Raw genomic sequence first — 19284 nt, 5'->3', positions numbered from 1 at the left:
GGGCCGGCCAGGGTGTGCGGAAAGCTTGGCTTCCTCCATCGCCAGGGGCAACCCTAGCCTCCTGCTCTTTCCAGCTCCGTGGCTGCCGCCATTTCTGTTTGGTTTTATGTATCTTCTATCATTGAAACTTTGTAGCCTTGAGTGGAGGCCTAGGCTGGCAAGGGCAGGCGGAAAGCTTGGCTTCCTCCATTGCCGGGGAAACCCAAGCCTCCCTCCTGCTCTCTGTGGCCATAGCCATCTTGGTTGGGTTTATTTGCATATTCGCTCCTGATTGGCTGGTGGGCGTGGCTGGTGGGCGTGGCTTGTGGGTGTAGCAGAGTGATGGTTAATTTGCATATTACTCTTTTATTAGATAGGATAGCCAAATGTCTGTGAATCTAAGTTCTTTGTTTTTTTTTTATCCACCAGTAGTATAAAAACAGAAAATTTGACAATCAGTTGTATTAGTTTTCTACAGCTGTTGCAACAAATCGCCCTAAATTTTGGTGGATTATAACAACCATTTAATCTCATCCAGTTCTGGAGGTCAAAGTGAAATTAGGCTTCACTTTAGTTGGAGGCTACAGTGAAGAATCTGTTTATTTCCTTCCTCGGTTTTCAGAGCTGACTTCCTTGTGTTCTCTATCTGTGGCCTTTTTCTCCATTTTTACAGCCAGTAGTGTAGCATGGTCAGGTCTCTCTCTGTTTCTTTGTTACATCACTTTCTCCTCTTTTGTCTTTTTAATCAAATCTCCCTGGCCTTCTCTTCTAAGGACATGTGTGAGTGCATTTAGAGCCCCCCTGGATGATCCAGGATAATTTCCACATCTCAGGACCCTTAACTTAATCACATCTGCAAAGTCACTTTTTTTTTTTTTTTATATAAGGCAACATTCACAGGTACCAGAAATTGGGACCTGGATATTTTTAGCAATTGTTACTGAGCTCATCATACTAGTTACATGAAAAATAGTGAAAATGCATCTCTAATGTTGGAGACAAAAAATTAAGGATAATGTTTATTGAGTCATCTCTGTACCAAATATTCACAGTAGTTACCCGAGCAGAACTTATAAGAAAAGAAATGGGATCCCAAATTGCACAATAATTAGTAATTTCTACTGTGGCTTTTGCATATTTTTTTAATGCTGATTTGGAATTAGCTGCACCCAGAGATTACATTTCATAGTCAGAATCTAAATGCATTTTGTTTTATAAGTATAGTGTCTGGATCTGCTTTATTTAGCAGAAAATTCATTGCTGATACCTCCAAAATGAAACTCGTTGGAAACATTTGTACATATGGGGCTATGAATTAAGATTTTCCCCTTATAAGATATTTGCAAGTCAGAAAGGCAAAATCACTTCTTTCTCTCTTCCCCCACTCCTTTGGGAGGGCACAGTGAATCTCATTCTTTGGCGTGAGAAAACCTGTCTCATGCTCAAGCAAGCTGATACACACCCCCCACATGAAACTAGATGCTCTCAAATGTCATACACATCTAAAAAGATAAAACCTAAATTGAATATTAATGAGTAATGAACATTGAAAACAAAATTGCCTGTTGGAAATGTGCTCATGAGTTATGAGAACAAGTCTTCTCTCCCCACCTCTTGTTGTTGAAAAGAGCTGTCCATGAGGTTGGTTAAGTGAGCCCTGGGATCCTGATGTATTTCCCCAGGATTACTGCAGACTCCTGAGCAAATAATTTGTTCTGTATTGCTGAGTTCTTAAGAAATAAAATTACTCAACCTCAAAAAAAGCCTTTTCAGGACCCCAGGGTAATTTCTACCTTTCACCCCCATCTTTTGACTGTTGGACTCTTACAGGGCTAATGCAATAATTCCTTGGCACTTTTCTCTTGCAGCTGCTGACAGGGTGAACTTTTCTTTGGGCCCGTGGTGCCTGGCTGACAGGTGGACTGTAACTACTTTCACATTTTTATTCATTACAGGAACCGAAGTGGGAATACTTCAATGTCTCCTGTGGCTTCCGTTGACTCTTTGAGGTGATCCGAATCTGATCTCATCAAAATTAATGGCTTATGATCGTTCACACTATTACTGTTAATGGGGTTGAGCAAGCCTTATCCCCTGCAGATAAGGCGCTTCTTTGGGACTTACCATAGAGCAATTTGGGGAGGTGGGTGATCGAGATTGGTAGGAATTTGGAGCACTTAACAAAGATAGTTTGCAAAATGAATACTGTGAGCATCGGCAGCAAATTGCTGTTATTGGTCAAGCATGTGGTGGTAAAAAGAGCAATGATGTTTAAGAATATGTTTAAGCCCTAACCGGTTCAGCTCAGTGGATAGAGCATCGGCCAGCGGACTGAAGGGTCCCAGATTCAATTCTGGTTAAGGGCATGTAACTTGGTTGCGGGCACATCCCCAGTGGGGGATGTGCAGGAGGCAGCTGATTGATGTTTCTCTCTCATCGATGTTTCTAACTCTCTATCACTCTCTGTAAAAAAATCAATAACATATATTTAAAATATGTGCTGATGTTAACAAAAGGAAAGGTAGACTTTAGACTGTAATATAAATGATATTTTTTGGGGTTAATCCTCACCTGAGGATATTTTTCCATTGATTTTTAAGGAGAGTTGAAGTGAGAGGAAAAGACAGAGAGAAACATCAATGGGAGAGAAACACATCAATTGGTTGCCTCCTGCACATGCTCAGAACAGGGCCCAGGCTGAGGAGGAGCCTACAACCAAGGAATCAAACCTGGGACCCTTTGGTCTGCAGGCCGATGCTCTATCTACTGAGCTAAACCAGCTAGGGCAAGGAATTTTTTTTTTTTTTTCTTAATAAAGGATCTGGCAAGGCTGTCCATTTGGCTCTTTCGGCCTGTGATGCCCCTCTGCCCCCTCCCAGAAGAACAGAAGAGTTTAAAACATGAGACTTAACTTTGTTTGGCTTAATTTACTTCCATTGTCCATTCTTCTCACATAGCCAGTGAGGTCACAGAGCTTTGTCAAGGCTGTATGAGTCAACCTCGGACTGAAGCAGGATAAGGCTGGGATAAGGCTGAGCCCTGGGGCAAGCATAGGCACATTTAGTGTGAGGAACAAAAATGGAACTGGAAGCTAATTAAGGTCAAATGTGATATTGAAATTGCAGAAAATATCAAAGTGGTATATCCATGGTCACATGTGATATGGATATTGCAGAAAATATCAAAATGGTATATCAACCTTGATAAAGAAGGAAATCCTGCCATTTGTGACAACATGGATGAACCTTGAGGACATTATCCTAAGTGAGGTATGTTGGACAGAAAAAGACAAAAGCTAAAAAAAAAAAAAAAGAAAAGAAAAAAGAAAAATAACACTGTATGATAACATATAGGGAGAAATCTAAAAATGTCAAACTCATAAAATCAGAGAGTAGAAGGTGGTTAGCAGGGTCTGGCAGTGAGGAAATTGGGGAGATATTTTTTTAAGGATACAAATTTATAACTTGTTGATAAATACGTTCTGAATATCTAATGCACAATATAGTGATTCTAGTCAACAAGACTGTATTATAGACTTCAAGGTTGCTAAGAGACTAGATCTTATTTTTTTCTTACCCCATTAAAGAAATGATAATTGTCTGAGATGATAAAGGTATTAGCTAACAGTATGGTGGTAATCATTAGCAATATACAGTCATTTCAAACCAGCACATGGTGCATCTTAAATGTACACAATGCTATTTGTCAATTATATTGCAATAAAAGGAAAGGTGTCAGTCTCTTTATTGAACACACATTTAAAGATTATTGCAGCCGAAACCGGTTTGGCTCAGTGGATAGAGCGTCGGCCTGCGGACTGAAGGGTCCCGGGTTCGATTCCGGTCAAGGGCACGTACCTTGGTTGCGGGCACATCCCCAGTAGGGGGTGTGCAGGAGGCAGCTGATCGATGTTTCTCTCTCATCGATGTTTCTGACTCTCTATCCCTCTCCCTTCCTCTCTGTAAAATATCAATAAAATATATTAAAAAAAAAAAGATTATTGCAACAGGTAATTACAAACTGAGGAGTTCTATAAAAACAAACACTAATCTAGAGGTGTTTGTTTTGATTTATTTAGGTTGGGGTGGTCAGGGTGGATTATTATGGTGAATGACATATAAATTGAGAGGTTAAGGGTAGAAGGGACAGGGAAGAAGCCTGTGAATGCAATAATGTGTGGAAGTAAAAAATCCCAAGGAAGGTCGTGAAAGAGAGCGAGTGGGCACTAAGATGAGATTGTTGAAGCAGAAAAGGACTAGATCCTGTAGGTCTTAAAAAGCCTGTGTTGTGTTTTGAGTGCCAGAAGCCACTGATGTGTTTTAAGGAGGTGACTGACATTACCTGACCACTTTCATTGTTATGTGGAGACTGTATTGTAGGGGTTGAGCATGGCAGAAGGGAGAACAGTTAGGAAGTTATCCCAGAAGTCCAGGAAAGATATGGTGGTGGTGGTTTGGGCTGGTGGGGGAGTGGAAGGGTGGCAGTAAAGATGAAGCAAAGTGCATGATTAAAAAATTATTTTAGGAGATAAATGATTAGGACTTTGTGGCTGAATGGAGGGAGTGAGTAGAGAATTTCCAACTAACTTCAAGCCTTAAACAATAGAGTACCATTTACTGTGATAAGGTCAGTAGTTGAGGAAAATGATTTGGAAGGGGAGCGGATGGAAGTACCAGTATTTGAGTGTGAGGATTCAGGAGTTTTGTTTTTGACAATTTAGCTTTAAAAAGTTGTGACATATCCACGTAGATATGCTATATTATTCAAGGTTCTCTAGAGAAACAGAACCAATCAGAGATTAGATATAGGTACAGATGATATAGATATAGAAATAGATATAGATATATAGATATAGATATAGAGATATAAAGAGATTTATTATAGGATTGAGCTCCTGTGGTTATGGAAGTCCAGAAGCCCCACAATCTGCCATCTGCAAGCTAGAGAACAAGAAAACCGATGGTATTTTAGTCCTAGTCCAGAGGCCTGAGAACTGGGGGGCTGTTGGTATAAATTATGATCTGAATTTGAATGCCAGGGAATCAGGAGCTCCAATGGCTGACAGCAAAAGAAGATGGATGTCTTGGCTCAAGGGTAGAGAGAGAATTGGCCTTTCCTCCACCTTTTTATTCTATCTGGGCCCTCTCTAGATTGGATGCTGCCCACCCACATTGGGGAGGGCCATCTGCTTTATTGAGTTCACCAATTCAAATGCTAAGCTATTTCAGAAACACCCTCATAAATTACACACACAGAAATAATGTTTTAACAGCTATCTGGGCATCCCTTAGCCCAGTCAAATTGACACATAACATTAATCATTACAGATGCCAAATATGTAGTTGGACAGGTGAGTCTGGAGCTCAGAGGAAAGGTTTGAGATGGAGAATAAGATAGGGAGTGGTTAGCACATAGGTGAAATCTGAAGCAAGAGAGAAATAAAAATCATCAAAGGAGAGGCTGCTGGTAGACAAGTGGGATAAAGGAAAGGTATAGCAAGCAAGATAATAAGGAAGTTGCTCGAAAAGTAGGAAGCAAATTAGGAGACCAAAGTGCTATGGAAGCCAAAAGAAAAGTACAGCGAGGCGGATAGAGTGGTCAACTTTGTTGAATGTTGCTGGGACCTCAAATATGGTAATACCTTGAAGTGTGTAGAGTTTGCAACAGGAGATCACTGATGAGTTTGAAGAAGAGCATTTCAGTAAAGTAGTGGGTGTGAAAGCCAGATTGGAGTGAGCCCAGGCAGAAATGGGAGGCGAAGAAGAAGAAAAAGTGTATGTAAACAACTTTTTCAAAAAGTTGTCCTGTGAGCAGAAAGTTTGGTATGAGCTGAAGGAGACTATTTTTAAGAGAGCCTTATAAAGGTAATTTGAGTGCCAATGGGATAATTCTTGTGGGGCAATTTTTGCGAATATTCATTTTGAATTCCATAGATTCCACGAGAGGCTATATAGCACAGAGTTGCGAAGTTTGGGTTGTGGAGCAGGCTGCCTGGGTTCAAATCCTGGCTCTTGCCCTCAGTGGCTGTGTGACAACAATGAGTGAGTTATTTAACCAGGCTGTGCCTTGCTTACACCATTTATGAAGTAGGGATAATGATAATGGTACCTGTCTCATGAGGTTAAATGGGCCAATATTTGCAAAGTCCTTGGAACAGAGCCTGGCAGATAGTACACACTATATGTTTGCTAAATACATGTAAAAGCAACATGCTACAAATAGTTATAAGTAGAATTTCTGAGACATTAAATATATATATTTTTAAAGCCTTTAGCAAGACCAAATTGTTTTTCACAAACATCACCAGCTTGTATGTTCATGGGCAGTGAAAAAGAAGGTTAGTTTCTGGATATCTTTATTTACATACTTTAAATTCACTGCATTTTGCAAGGCTAAAAAAAAAAAAAAAGATAGTTCATTATTATTTAACTAACTGCGTTTGATTGATGAATAGTTAGACTGAGTATTTTTTGAAAGCTTGCTGGCAATTTGAGTTTTTCCTTAAGTAAATTGTCTATTTTTGTTCACTGTTTTTTCCCCCTATTGGAGTGTTTTGCTTTTCCATATTATCTTTAAAGAACTATTAAAACATCTCTCATAAAATTTGCAACCTTTTGTTGTTTGCCTATTAGGTGGTGGTTTGGGGGCCAAAAAGGTCTTCAGTTGTCATCAAACATAGGTACTTTTCTATACATTTTTCTCTTCTTCATTCAGAAATGAGATATTTATCTATTTTCCCTTTTGAATTTTTATGCTTTGATTTTCTGAATTATATTTATAATCTAGGTAGAATTTATTTTAGTGTGTAGGATAAAGCAGGCATATAATTTTATTTTTGCACAGATATTTAAGCAGTTCTACCAACATTATTTAATAAATAATCTATTCTTCTCTTATGGGTTAGATATAAACTCTGTATCAAATGTAACCATCTATAAATATTTTGATTTATTTCCACTCTTTCTGATCTTTCCATTATTTTTTCCTGTTGTTCCAATGATCTGGTATCCTTATTGCTGTTTTAGTGCAGTGCTCTCAGTTGTATGACTTTGAAATGGAAAATTTAAAATCAATATAAGAATAATATAATTTTGTATTTGATCTGTAAAATCCATTAAATCTTTTCTTTTTCAAAATTGATGGCATGTTTCTGCCTGCTCTTTTTTTTTTTTAATTAGTGTCTTTTAAAGTTGTACCTAAATATTCTGGTAGGATTGTAATAACATTTGCAATCTCCTTATGAAATAAACTTAGGGTTTTTAAGCCTCCCATGGCATGATTTCTGTGTTTATCAGGGCCTTGCATGAGAGCAGGACCTGGGAATATTAGGGGAGATCACTCCCATGATTACGTTACTAACCAGTTGGCTTTTGAGTTAATCAAAATTGAGATTATCCAGGTGGGCTGCACCCAACCAGGTGTGCCCTTAATAGGACTTAGGCCCTTCCTGAAAGATTTAAAGTTTAAGGGGGAGTTCCATATGAGGGAGATTCTCCACTGCTGGCTTTGAAGATGGAGACACATGTGGCAAGGGCCAGGGGATGGCCTTTTGGAACTGACAGCACCCCCTGACCAACAGCCAGCAAAGAGCTAAATTCTGCAATCCACCTACATGAGCCTGGAAGAGGACTCTGAGATCCAGATTAGGATACATCCTTCTAACACCTTGATTTTGGCCTTGTGAGAGCCCAAGCTGAAAACCCAGCCAGGTCATACCTAGACCTCTGACCTACATATAACTGAGCTTGTCAATGGGTATCATTTTAAGCTGCTTTGTGGTAATTTGTTACACAGCAAAATAAATCTAATGCAGTTTCCATTTACTAATGTCTTCATTTTCATAAATCTCAGTAAAGTGAGGTTTATGAGTCCAAATATTTATTGGTAAATCTTTTCCTAAGTGTATCGGTCAGGGATCTTGCTTAGAGACAGCATAATCCTCCAGTAAGTGTCAGCAGAAAAAGGATTGTTTATTGAATTAAAAAAAAAAAGACTGAGTTGTTCTCAGAATCTCTGGAAAAGTTGGAGAACCAGGCTGAGATGCGAGATATGCAGGATCACACCACAGGGCTGTTCTAGCAGAAGCACGCTGCGGATGTGTCCCTGCCATCGGCACCTCTGACTCGTCCTGGATGCCTGCAACCCTGCCACAGACGCTTCGGAGGAACACAAGTCCTCAGCCACCAAGATTGCCAGGTCTGACTTTCCTGTGCACTTGCTGCCTCATGTAGCTTACTCTCCCTGCCTAGGTTTCACTTAGTGGTTCTGCTTAGTGGAAACCAGGCCACATATCCAAGTCGACCTGCAACAGAGGCTGGAGCATATAGTTTTAAGGCTTCTAGCCTCAATAATACAGGAAGGCAAACTAGAAAGAGGTAGAAATGGGTGCTGATGAGGAGGTTTACAACATCTGTCATTCTACAGTTCACATCTTGCTGCTATTGTGAATGGTTATTTTCTCTTAAATTTTAAAAGTAATTGCTACAATATAGGACTGCTACTAAATATAAAATTATCTTGTGATCTTGCATGTTGCCAAATTACTAATAGTTCTTGTAAATTTTTAATTCATTTTTGTGATTTCAAATCATAATATTGGCCAGTTACCATGGTTTAGTTAAATAACACCAGGCCCCCAACAACACAGGTCAAATTTCAGTGACCATGAGATAGTAACTGTAATTGCAAAAAGTACACATTTTCTGTTAGCTCTTTAGTTCACAAATCGTTCCCTGATAACAGATGCACGTTATGATCAGTGGCCAGTCGCATCACTTCTTTCACGGTCTGTGGGTGACTTGTCACTGTGCACCTATTAGTTCACACACAGATAGCAGAGCATACAGTTGTACTGTCCCCTCATGAAAAACCCATGTGACATTTTACAGGAATGAATGACTGAAAGAGGGAAGCGGCTCTCCTTCATCAGCAAAGATGGAAGTGCACAAAGAAACAAAAAGTGATAACACTGGAAGTAAAGTTTGAATCGAACATAAATGGAATTAGAGAAGAAATAACTGACCGTGGGAAGGCAGACACTGCTGCTGTTCCAGTGATTCCAGATGTGAAATCAGACTAAGTTAGTGAAGGTCAACTTGCTGACATGGATGAGGACAGTGGTTGTCATGGACAGGATGGAGATGTCCTTGAGGAGGTGACACAGAATAACAACTTCACATTAAAGGAACATTCAGAGGTTTGTTTGTTTGTTTATGACATTGAAAGTGCAAAAGATGAAATGTTGGAAGATGATCCAAATTCAGAAAAGAACATAATTTACCAAAGTATAGAGAAGATTCTTGCTCTGTATAGTAAGTTATACCATGAGAAACACAGTTGAAACTTGATAAGGTTATTTACAAAGAAATAACATACTTTCTCACTGCACCTAATGTTTTAAATTACAGTGTATCAAATAAATATTGGTTTTATTATTTTTTATTCCCTTATAAATTTCTAACTGATAGCAACTGAGTTTTTAGTGTCTTGACGAAAGTTTTTATTTTATTTTATTTTTTTAAAATTTAATAAATCTTTATTGTTCAGATTATTACAATTGTTCCTCTTTTTCCCCCCATAACTCCCCTCCACCCGGTTCCCACCCCACTCTCTGCCCTAACCCCCCTGACACTGTCCTCATCCATAGGTGTACGATTTTTGTCCAGTCTCTTGCCGCAACCCCACATCCCTTTCCCCCCAAGAATTGTCAGTCCACTCTCTTTCTATGTCCCTGATTCTATTATATTCACCAGTTTATTCTGTTCCTCAAATTTTTTTATTCACTTGATTTTTAGATTCACTTGTTGATAGATATGTATTTGTTGTTCATAATTTTTATCTTTACCTTTTTCTTCTTCTTCCTCTTCTTAAAGAATACGTTTCAGCATTTCACATAATACTGGTTTGATGGTGATGAACTCCTTTAGCTTTTTCTTATCTGTGAAGCTCTTTATCTGCCCTTCAATTCTGAATGATAGCTTTGCTGAGTAGAGTAATCTTGGTTGTAGGTTCTTGCTGTTCATCACTTTGAATATTTCTTGCCACTCCCATCTGGCCTGCATAGTTTCTGTTGAGAAATCAGCTGTAGTCGTATGGGTGCTCCCTTGTAGGTAACTAACTGTTTTTCTCTTGCTGCTTTTAAGATTCTCTCTTTGCCTTTTGCTCTTGGCATTTTAATTATGATGTGTCTTGGTGTGGTCTTCTTTGGATTCCTTTTGTTTGGGGTTCTGTGCGCTTCCTGGATATGTAAGTCTATTTCTTTCACCAGGTGGGGGAAGTTTTCGGTCATTATTTCTTCAAATAGGTTTTCAGTATCTTGCTCTCTCTCTTTTTCTGGCACCCCCATAATTCGGATGTTGGTACGCTTGAAGTTGTCCCAGAGGCTCCTTACACTATCTTCATATTTTTGGATTCTTTTTTCTTTTTGCTTTTCTGGTTGAGTGTTTTTTGCTTCTTTGTATTTCAGATCTTTGACTTGATTCTTGCGATCCTCTAGTCTGCTGTTAGATCTCTTTGTAATATTTTTTATTTCAGTCAGTGTATGCTTAATCTCTAGTTGGTGCTTTTTCATATCCTCGAGGGTCTCGCTAAATTTATCAGCCTTTTCTAGAAAATTCTTGAAAAACCTTATAACTGTGGTTTTGAACTCTATATCCTCCATTTCTTTCATTTGTGATCTGCTTCTTTGTCTCCGCATTTTGGCTGCTCCCTGAGTTGATAGAGTGGCTTTGTGTGCTAGGTGTCCTATAGGGCCCAGTGGCTCAGCTTCCCCAGTTACCTGAGGTGGACACTCTTGGTGCACCCCTTTGTGGGTTGTGTGCACAGTCTTGTTGTAGTTAGGCCTTGATTGTTGTTAGTATCACTGGGAGGAACTGACCTCCAGGCCAATTGGCTGTGAGGATCAGCTGTGTCTACAATGGGACAACTTCTGTGCTGGAGACACCCTTATGGGAGAAGACTTGCAAAAGCCTCTGTGTTCAGCTTGGATGGGGTGGAGTCTCAGGGTGGAGCAGACAGCATTGGTTTCCTGTCAGCCCTGCCCTAATAGGCCCCTGTGTCTCAGTGTCCCGTGGTAATCGCTGCAAGCACCTCTGAGAGAAAGCCGCTCTTGAGTTCCGCCTGCTGCCAGACAGTCCAGTTTCTCCCCGAATGAGTCTGGGTTCCCAGAGTCTCACCCAGGATGGGAGTTCAGTGCAGTCAGGAGCTTTTGTCTCCCTCCCGCTTGAGAAAGCCAGCCACGCACTCAGTTGCCAGTGCTCTCCACGTGTGCGTCTTAGTACCTCTGCCTCCTGCAGCTCCTCTGAGTCTCAGTGTGCTTTTCTCTTTCCTTCTAGTTGTAGAATTTCCACTCAGCCAGCCTTCCTGTGATTCTGGATGATGTCCATTTTGTCTTTTAGTTGTAGTTTTGAAATTGTTGTGCGAGGCAGCAGTTTAGGTGTTTACCTATGCCGCCATCTTGGTTTCTCCCTTGACGAAAGTTTTTAAAGGTCATGGAACAAAGATCTCTTTGTACAGTTTCAGCTTGTACAGTTATTTTTATGGTTCTGTCTATATCCCTTATGCTTTCACATCAACTAGAACCTTCAGAACAAAGATAAATAATATTTATGGGAGGGGGGCTCACTTAAAGAATGACTAGGCTAGATATAGAATCTCAAGACACAATAATGTATTCTGAAAAGTTTGCACTGTTATATTCTGGAATTCTTTATTGGGAGGAGATATTCAAAGCTGTTCTCATGTTCTTTCCTTTTATGGATTTTAATTTTTACATTTTATATTTAGATATGTTTTGTAGGAGTGTTTGTGAGCTTCAAGAGGATTGCTCTTCATTTGTCTCAGGGCCTGTCCTTACCTCCAAGTTTGACTGTTCAAGTTAAGGATGTTTGTGGTCGTGTGCTGCTAGGATCTTTCTGTCTTCCTGTGAAACGTGGATGCTGAATCGGAAAGGACAGTGTGAGTTTCCCTCACCTTAGACTGAATCCTCTCCAATGTACAACACTGATTTAAGAATGTTCCAATAAAAATCTTTATGGATATATATCCATTTCAGTAAGCTCCTTAGAAGGACTCAGGGTTAAATTACTATGATCAAGCTACCATTTTCTCTAGAAATTCACAACTCATTCTTAACATTTTCTGTTGTTCTACTGAAATCTTTAGTCTTTAAAGCAAACATAGGAGGAATCTATTATTTATAACATTTTTATTCAGTATTTTAGTGCATAACTTCACCATAGGAAGAAAGGGTTGACATTAGGAAGTTCTGCAGCTGATAGTATAGGTAGGGGCTGAGTTATCTGTTTAATTTTCTCAGTTGTGGACTTTACTTGGTCTAGACTGTGTCAGTATTGACCAAAAAAAAAAAGCAAAAGTGTGAGAAAGTATATTTAATTTTTGTTGACTGCTTTCACATGGCCTGTACTTAATAAGTTATAGGAATCTTATACCCAGAGCATCTAAACATGATAAGAAATGGCTCATTAGCACAATAATGGCTGCTGAAAAATTTATCATGTTGGCTTCAATTGAAAAAAAAATTCCCTCTCAGCATAGATCACTGGATTCTTGCATTATTAAAACTGGCTGAACTAGCATACAGATCCTTAAGTGTCTGATAAAGAGTGGGATCATGAATTGATTTGGACTTCTAACCTAGAGCAATACTTTACATAATTTAGATCCTGTCAGAAGACACTCAGAGTTCTAACAAATATTGACTCTTTGGCAAAGATCAAGTGGAGACCCACACTTCTTTTACTTTAGTTTCCTCCTTCCTTGATTCTCTCTACTGCTTGGTATAGTTTTTCATTTCCATCTTTCCTCTGGCATTGTTTTGTTTATTTTAATACTAGAGGCCCGGTGCAAGAAGTTCATGCACTTGGTTGGGGAGGGGGTTCCCTTAGCTCGGCTTGTGCCCTTTCACAGTCTGGGAGTCCTTGGGGGATGTCCAACTGATGGCTTAGGCCCACTCCCCACCGGCAGTCAGACATCCTTAGTGCTGCAGGGTAGGTGGGAGAGGCTCCCATCACCATCGTGCTCACCAGCAGTGAGCCTCGCTTCTGGCTGAGCAGTGCTCCCCCTGTGGGAGTGCACTGACCACCAGGGGGCAGCTCCTGTGTTGAGTACCTGCCCCCTGGTGGTCAGTGCACATCATAGCGACCAGTCATTCTGCCATTCGGTTGATTTGCATATTAGCCTTTTATTATATAGGATCTTTTCTTCCCCCAAAAAATGATTTAAAGGGTATCAAAATTGCCGACTACACTATAGAAGAGCTGTACCAATTTTCATCCCTACTAGTGAAAATGAGAGTGTCAATGTCTCCACATATTTGCCACAGAAGTGTGTAATTTTATTTTAACATTTGGTAACTTGCTAGGCAAAATAATGATATGTTTTATTAATTTACACACTACTTGTGCTTACTTTCAAAACTGAACATTTTCCCATTTGTTTTTATATACTTTCTTTCTTTCTTTTTTTGAAAATGGTCTGTTTGTGACCTTTTGGCATTTATCTACCAGGAAAAAATCAGATTATTAAAAAAAAAAGACTTAAATAAATTAGTTGAACTAGAGATATTAAATACTATTCAAATTACTGAAAAACAATGGTGTTACATCCACAGGGTATAGAGGGCATGGAGAAGGTTGTAAACTAAAGAATATTACCAAATCAGGATGACTTTCATGTGGAAAGGCTAGAAGAAGGTCATTTCCAGACATCAAAAGGCTTAGAAAATAGAATATCTATCAGTGCTTTAAAAAAAATAATCATAATTTTAGTCCCACTGAAAGAATTAGGAAAATGCACAACTAATTCTTAATGTCTGGTATGTTAGAGCTATTAAATGTTCTACATATAATAATTCTTTAAGAGTTACAACTTCCTGGAAGGAACAATAGATAATTAAAAGGAAAGAATACATTCATATATGCAGAAATGTAGCAATTTTATTTCATAAAAATATGTAAACAAACTAAATATTTAATAATAGGGATCTTGGTTTTGTACAGTGGGATGGTATAGCATAATAGGCATTTTAAGTAATGACACCTGCCAGGCACTGTGCTAATTGTTTTACATTCATTATCTTCTTTAGTTGCAACACCTTTATGAGGTCGGTACATTTATTAACCCTATTATACAGATAGTGTCACCGAGGCTTAGAGAAGTTAATTTTCTCAATGTCATGTAGCTAGGGCTCAAACTGAGGTCTACCTGACTCCAGTGTCCTCATTCATATTCATTATGGCCTACTCTAGATGCAAAGATATATAGATGGCTACCTGGATATGTCATTATGGAAATCTTTTCTACAATTTACACCTATCATTTTTGAATTTAGGAAAAGTAATTAGTGAAAAATGAAGTAAATTTAAGAGAAATAACTTTTTGAAATAAAGAAGGAGTGAGGGTCCAGAAGAAGGAGTTCTGGGCACAGTTCAAGTAACAATGCTACTTTCTCAGATAAAGATCTTTGGGATAACTAGCTTAATCCTCTGACATTTTCCACAATCTAGAAACTCAAAACCCAAGATCAGGTTGCCTGTGAAAAGTAGGATATGTAACTTTTAATGTTGAAAGTTACACCCAACAGGGTTGGCAGGTTTCCAGAAGCTACAGTGGTGTAATAGTCAGAGTTTAATCAGGAAAACAGAAGCTTCTCTAGGTGTTTTGAAGAGAAGGAATTTAATATAGAGAATTTATATACATGGGTTGGAGTAACTGGAAGAGCAAAACAGGGAAAAGGAACTGGAGCAGAAAAGACAAATCTATTTGATACCCAGAGAACAAGAAGCAGCTAGTGTTACTGGCTAGAATCCATGTGTCTACACATACTGCTTTAGTGTTAGCCATTGGTTCCAAATTTGCTGAAAGTTTCTGGGAACTCTGTTTTTTTCAAGTAGGCCTGGAATCTCCATCAATGCTGTCATCATGGCTGTGCTATAGATACTGCTTTTGCTGCCAAAGATGTTATTAATAACTGGAGGCAAGTTCACTTCTCCCCTCTTTTTTCCTTTCATTATCTCACATTGACTTTCATTGGCAGAATCTAATTGGAGTCCAGTAGACAAGTGAGTTAAGAATATATAGTTTTCAAGCTTCCACAATTTCTATCCTATCTAGCAGAGCAAAGAAGGGCTGGGATAGGGGCTGACAGCAAAGACACAAATTACTGACACTGTCCACTTTCTTGGCTATACAGCATCCATTCTTATCCTACTACTCATATTTAATTTCCATACAAGCTTCTGCTTCTATGTGATCTAATGTACACATTTCTTTTATAAAGAGTGATACTATTTCTTCATCTAAATCATTGAATAATTCTTCCTGAATATTCCATTTGTTGCAAGTTAAAGGATAAAGTTACCTTTCACAAATCTTCTTTGAATAAAGCAATGGGGGAGAAGGGTGGAGTAAAATTGGTCAATATACATAAATATATCTCCTTAAAAAACAAGAAAGAAAAATATTTATAGTTGCTATAGTTTTCATTTCCATAACTTGTCACAAGGCTGTGTTGATATTTATAAATTTCTTCTTTTGCTAACCTTTCATTTTCTCTGCTCTGAGCCAGCCTCTCTTTGGGTTACGATTCTAAACTTCCATTCCTGAAGTATCTGAATCACTAATAATTTTCTTTCTTGGATTTCTATTGTCTTCTTTTAGCCTCTATTATTGTAAAGCAAATAATAAGAGAAGAATTAGGAAATCCCAAGGGTTTCCAAAAGTCTTCCTTGTTCTAACTGTGTGATGGAAATATAATTTCCTTTTGATAATTAACTACCCTTTTTGTCATTTGATCTTGTGACATGACAAGCCTGAAATATCTAGGTGACAGTCTCAACTTTTCGTTCAGTTGAATTATTTGTTGTATCCTTAAGTGGACCTATTTCTCTCCTGGGAATGAAGGCCTCAAAAAATATCAGAGACCAATATTATGGGGGAATGGCAAAAATTCTGTAAGTGGATTATTAGGGTTAATAGAAGAGCCATTACCAATTCTACCACTTGGTTCCATGATCCATCTTTTATGGTCATGGCAAAAATAGCATCATATACAAAGTGAGGCAAAAGTAGGTTTATAGTTGTCCCTGTGGGAAATAATGCAATAATTAATAAATGATAATACAAGAATAAACTCTGTTTGGTGTACTCACAACTGTACATCTACTTTTGCCCCACCTTATATTGGTGATCAGTTCAAAGCATATGCCACACCTTGAAGGACAATACCGACCCCTGTCAGGTCATATAATTGATTCATCAGTAGGCCACTCTACTATTATTTCACACCAGCTGCTTCTGGATGCAGGGACACCGAGGTAATGATAGTGGATTTTCTGGATGTGAGTCCATTGTTATGCTATTTTGATGTAAAATGAGCTCCTTGGTAAGAAGCAATGTTGTGTGAGATACCATGGTAGTGAATAAGGTACTGTATTAATTTCATTGTGCTGCCATAACAAAATCACACATGGGATAACAAAATTTATTCTCTTAAGAGAATAACAAAATTTATTCTCTTAAGAGAATAAACTTATTTATTTAAGTTCTGGAGGCCAGAAGTCTGAAATCAAGGTTCCATTGGGGCCACACCTTTTCCAAAGGCTCTCAGGAAAAAAATCCTTTCCTTGCCTCTTCCAGCTTCTGATGGCTCTGGGCTTGTGGCAGTATAACTTCAATCTTCAAACTCCAATGACTCTACTTCTTATCTTTGTATCCCTCTCTTCTTATAAGGGCACCAGTCACTTAATTTAGTATCTGCCTTAAGTCCAGGATAATTTCATCGACAGATCCTTAACTAATTACAATGGCAAAGACCGTATTTCCAAATAAAATCACTTTATGAGGTTCTGGGTAGGTATGAATTTGGGCGGGGGAGGGGCGGGAAAAGACACTGTTCAACCCATTACACTAAGCAACCCATTGTGAATGAGGCCTGATGTAAAGGATCCATTGTCATCAATCCGCCTTTAGAGGTCTGGCTGATACCATGTAGAGGGATTCACACTGTCTTCTACTATTAGTAGGTAGAGCATTCATCAGTGGTAGTAACTTAAAGAGCCTTAGTGAGGGGGTGTCCACCTTGTTGGACCCTGATTGCTTATTACGGTGTTTACTTTGTATAGTGAATACACACTGTGGTGGCAGGATGAGGGACTGGTTGTCATATACAGAATGAGCAATCTTGTCCTGCTGATTATTGAGAGCCTCCGCTGTAGTGGATGCCCTTTAGTGAGTATTAATATGAGACCCAGATTTCCTTTCATTCTTGCTTTTTCTGAGCCAGACATTTACATGTCTCTTCCTAAGACCACCTTATCACCACTATCTTTTATCTTCCCAATCTTTGACTACTAGTTAAACTAGAGGGATCCACTATGAATCAGTGAAGATCTGAACATCAGGCTTTTTCTCTGTCCATGTATAGAGGACAACCAGATAGACTTATTGAAGATCTACCCAGTAGGATGATTTGCCTTCCACATTGTCTTTTGAGGACTTTCATACAATAGCAGCCCACTTTCAGTATGTAGACAAGACTAAAGATTTTCCTTCCTCAGTCAATTGGTTATATAGAACAATCTATAAGGCAGTATTTGTGGGTTGAGAGGGAAACAAGAATGCAGCAAGAGAAGATTTTGAGAGAATTTTATTTGTGCTTCCTGACTTGTTCAATTTCAGTTTCATTTCTGTTTGATGATGGAATATTGCTGTGTATGGCCAACTTCACGAATTGGTGGAAAAGGAAGCACTAAATATATTATGTGTAGATTTGACTCTGGATCATGTAGTATCTTTTGGTCAGACACTCATCTGTAACAGGGCTCACTAGCAAGCTAGGAGCTGCTCTTTCAATGGGCAGTTATATGCACAAAAGAACATGGCTTAACTCCCAAATCCTAGGGATTTCTGCTCTGATTCTCTAATTGGGGACTTCTAGAATCTTCATAAAGCAATCCTAATTTTCCACAGAATCTTTAAGTATTGTTGAACCTTCTGGGTCATAGGTCCTAGTGTAGGCAGAATAATTATCTCCCAAAGATGTTTACTTCCTAATCCCCAGAACCTGTGAAGATGCTGCCTTCCATAGCCAAAGGGAATTAAGGAAGCAGATGGAATAAAGGTTACTAATTAGTTGATCTTAAGGGATTATCCTGGATCTTCTGGGTAAGCCCAATGTAATCACAAGGGTCCTTAAATGTAGAAGCAGGAAAGTCAGTATCAGAGGATGTGAAAGACTCAACTGACCATTGCTGGTCTCTGTGGTGTTTTGTGGGATGTTGAAATGACTGAGGTCCCTGAGTGTTACATTACAATAGAAAAGTGCAAAATTAACATAACCTAGAGCTAAGGCAGGGAAAGTATACTGTTCCTGTCATATACAGCAAACTATTTATAGTGACCTTTGCTAACTAATGTAAGTAATAAAGTATTGCTATGTTGATTAGCCCTAGAAAAGAGACCACATATCTTTTAGCAGCTAAAATTGGAATCACCATTTTATTACATTTATGTCATTCTCCAACAGTCATCTATCTTTTGTACAGGTCAAACGGGGGTTAAGTAAGGAGGCAATGATAATCACAAAACATAGCCTTTCAAATATTTTTTAAATATATTTTTATTGATTTCAGAGAGGGAGAGGGAGAGAGAGATAGAAACATCAATGATGAGAGAGAAACATCAATCATTGATCAGCTGCCTCCTGCACACTTCCCACTGGGATCAAGCCTGCAACCCTGGCATGTGCCCTGACCTCCTGGTTCATAGGTCGATGCTCAACCACTGAGCCAGCTGGTTGGGTAGCCTTTCAAATCTTTTATGGTGGCACTTATTCCTGCAATTCCTCTGTAGATGTAGAATTGTATTTGATTTACTGTTCTTATAGGTATAGGTAGATGCAGGCCTTACCATTGATCCTCCTTACAGCCATCATTCCATTGATCAGGAAGCCAGTGGAAGATTTTTGTCATCTTTTCAATATAACTGTGGCAATCACACAATCAAGAGCTAGGAAAATAAACCTAGGGTTTGTGGGATGGCTTACAGACCCAATGAGCCCACAGTGAGCCCATATTTTTTTCATTTGACCTCTACAAACACCTACTAGGTCAGGCAGACAATAGAAATGCTTTGCATATCTAGAAATCTATATAAACTCAGAGCCTGTGTCTAGTTCCAGATGATCAGGTTATTTCTCCTTCTCCTCTGTATAGTCACTCTGGTAAATAGCTGCAAAGACCTTCTGGGAGGAATTTTTGCAGAAAAAGTCACAGAATATCCTATCTA

This window comes from Plecotus auritus (genome assembly GCF_963455305.1).
Source record: "Plecotus auritus genome assembly, chromosome: 8".
NCBI classification, from domain to species: domain Eukaryota; kingdom Metazoa; phylum Chordata; class Mammalia; order Chiroptera; family Vespertilionidae; genus Plecotus; species Plecotus auritus.
Note: the sequence above shows the minus strand (reverse complement) of the source record.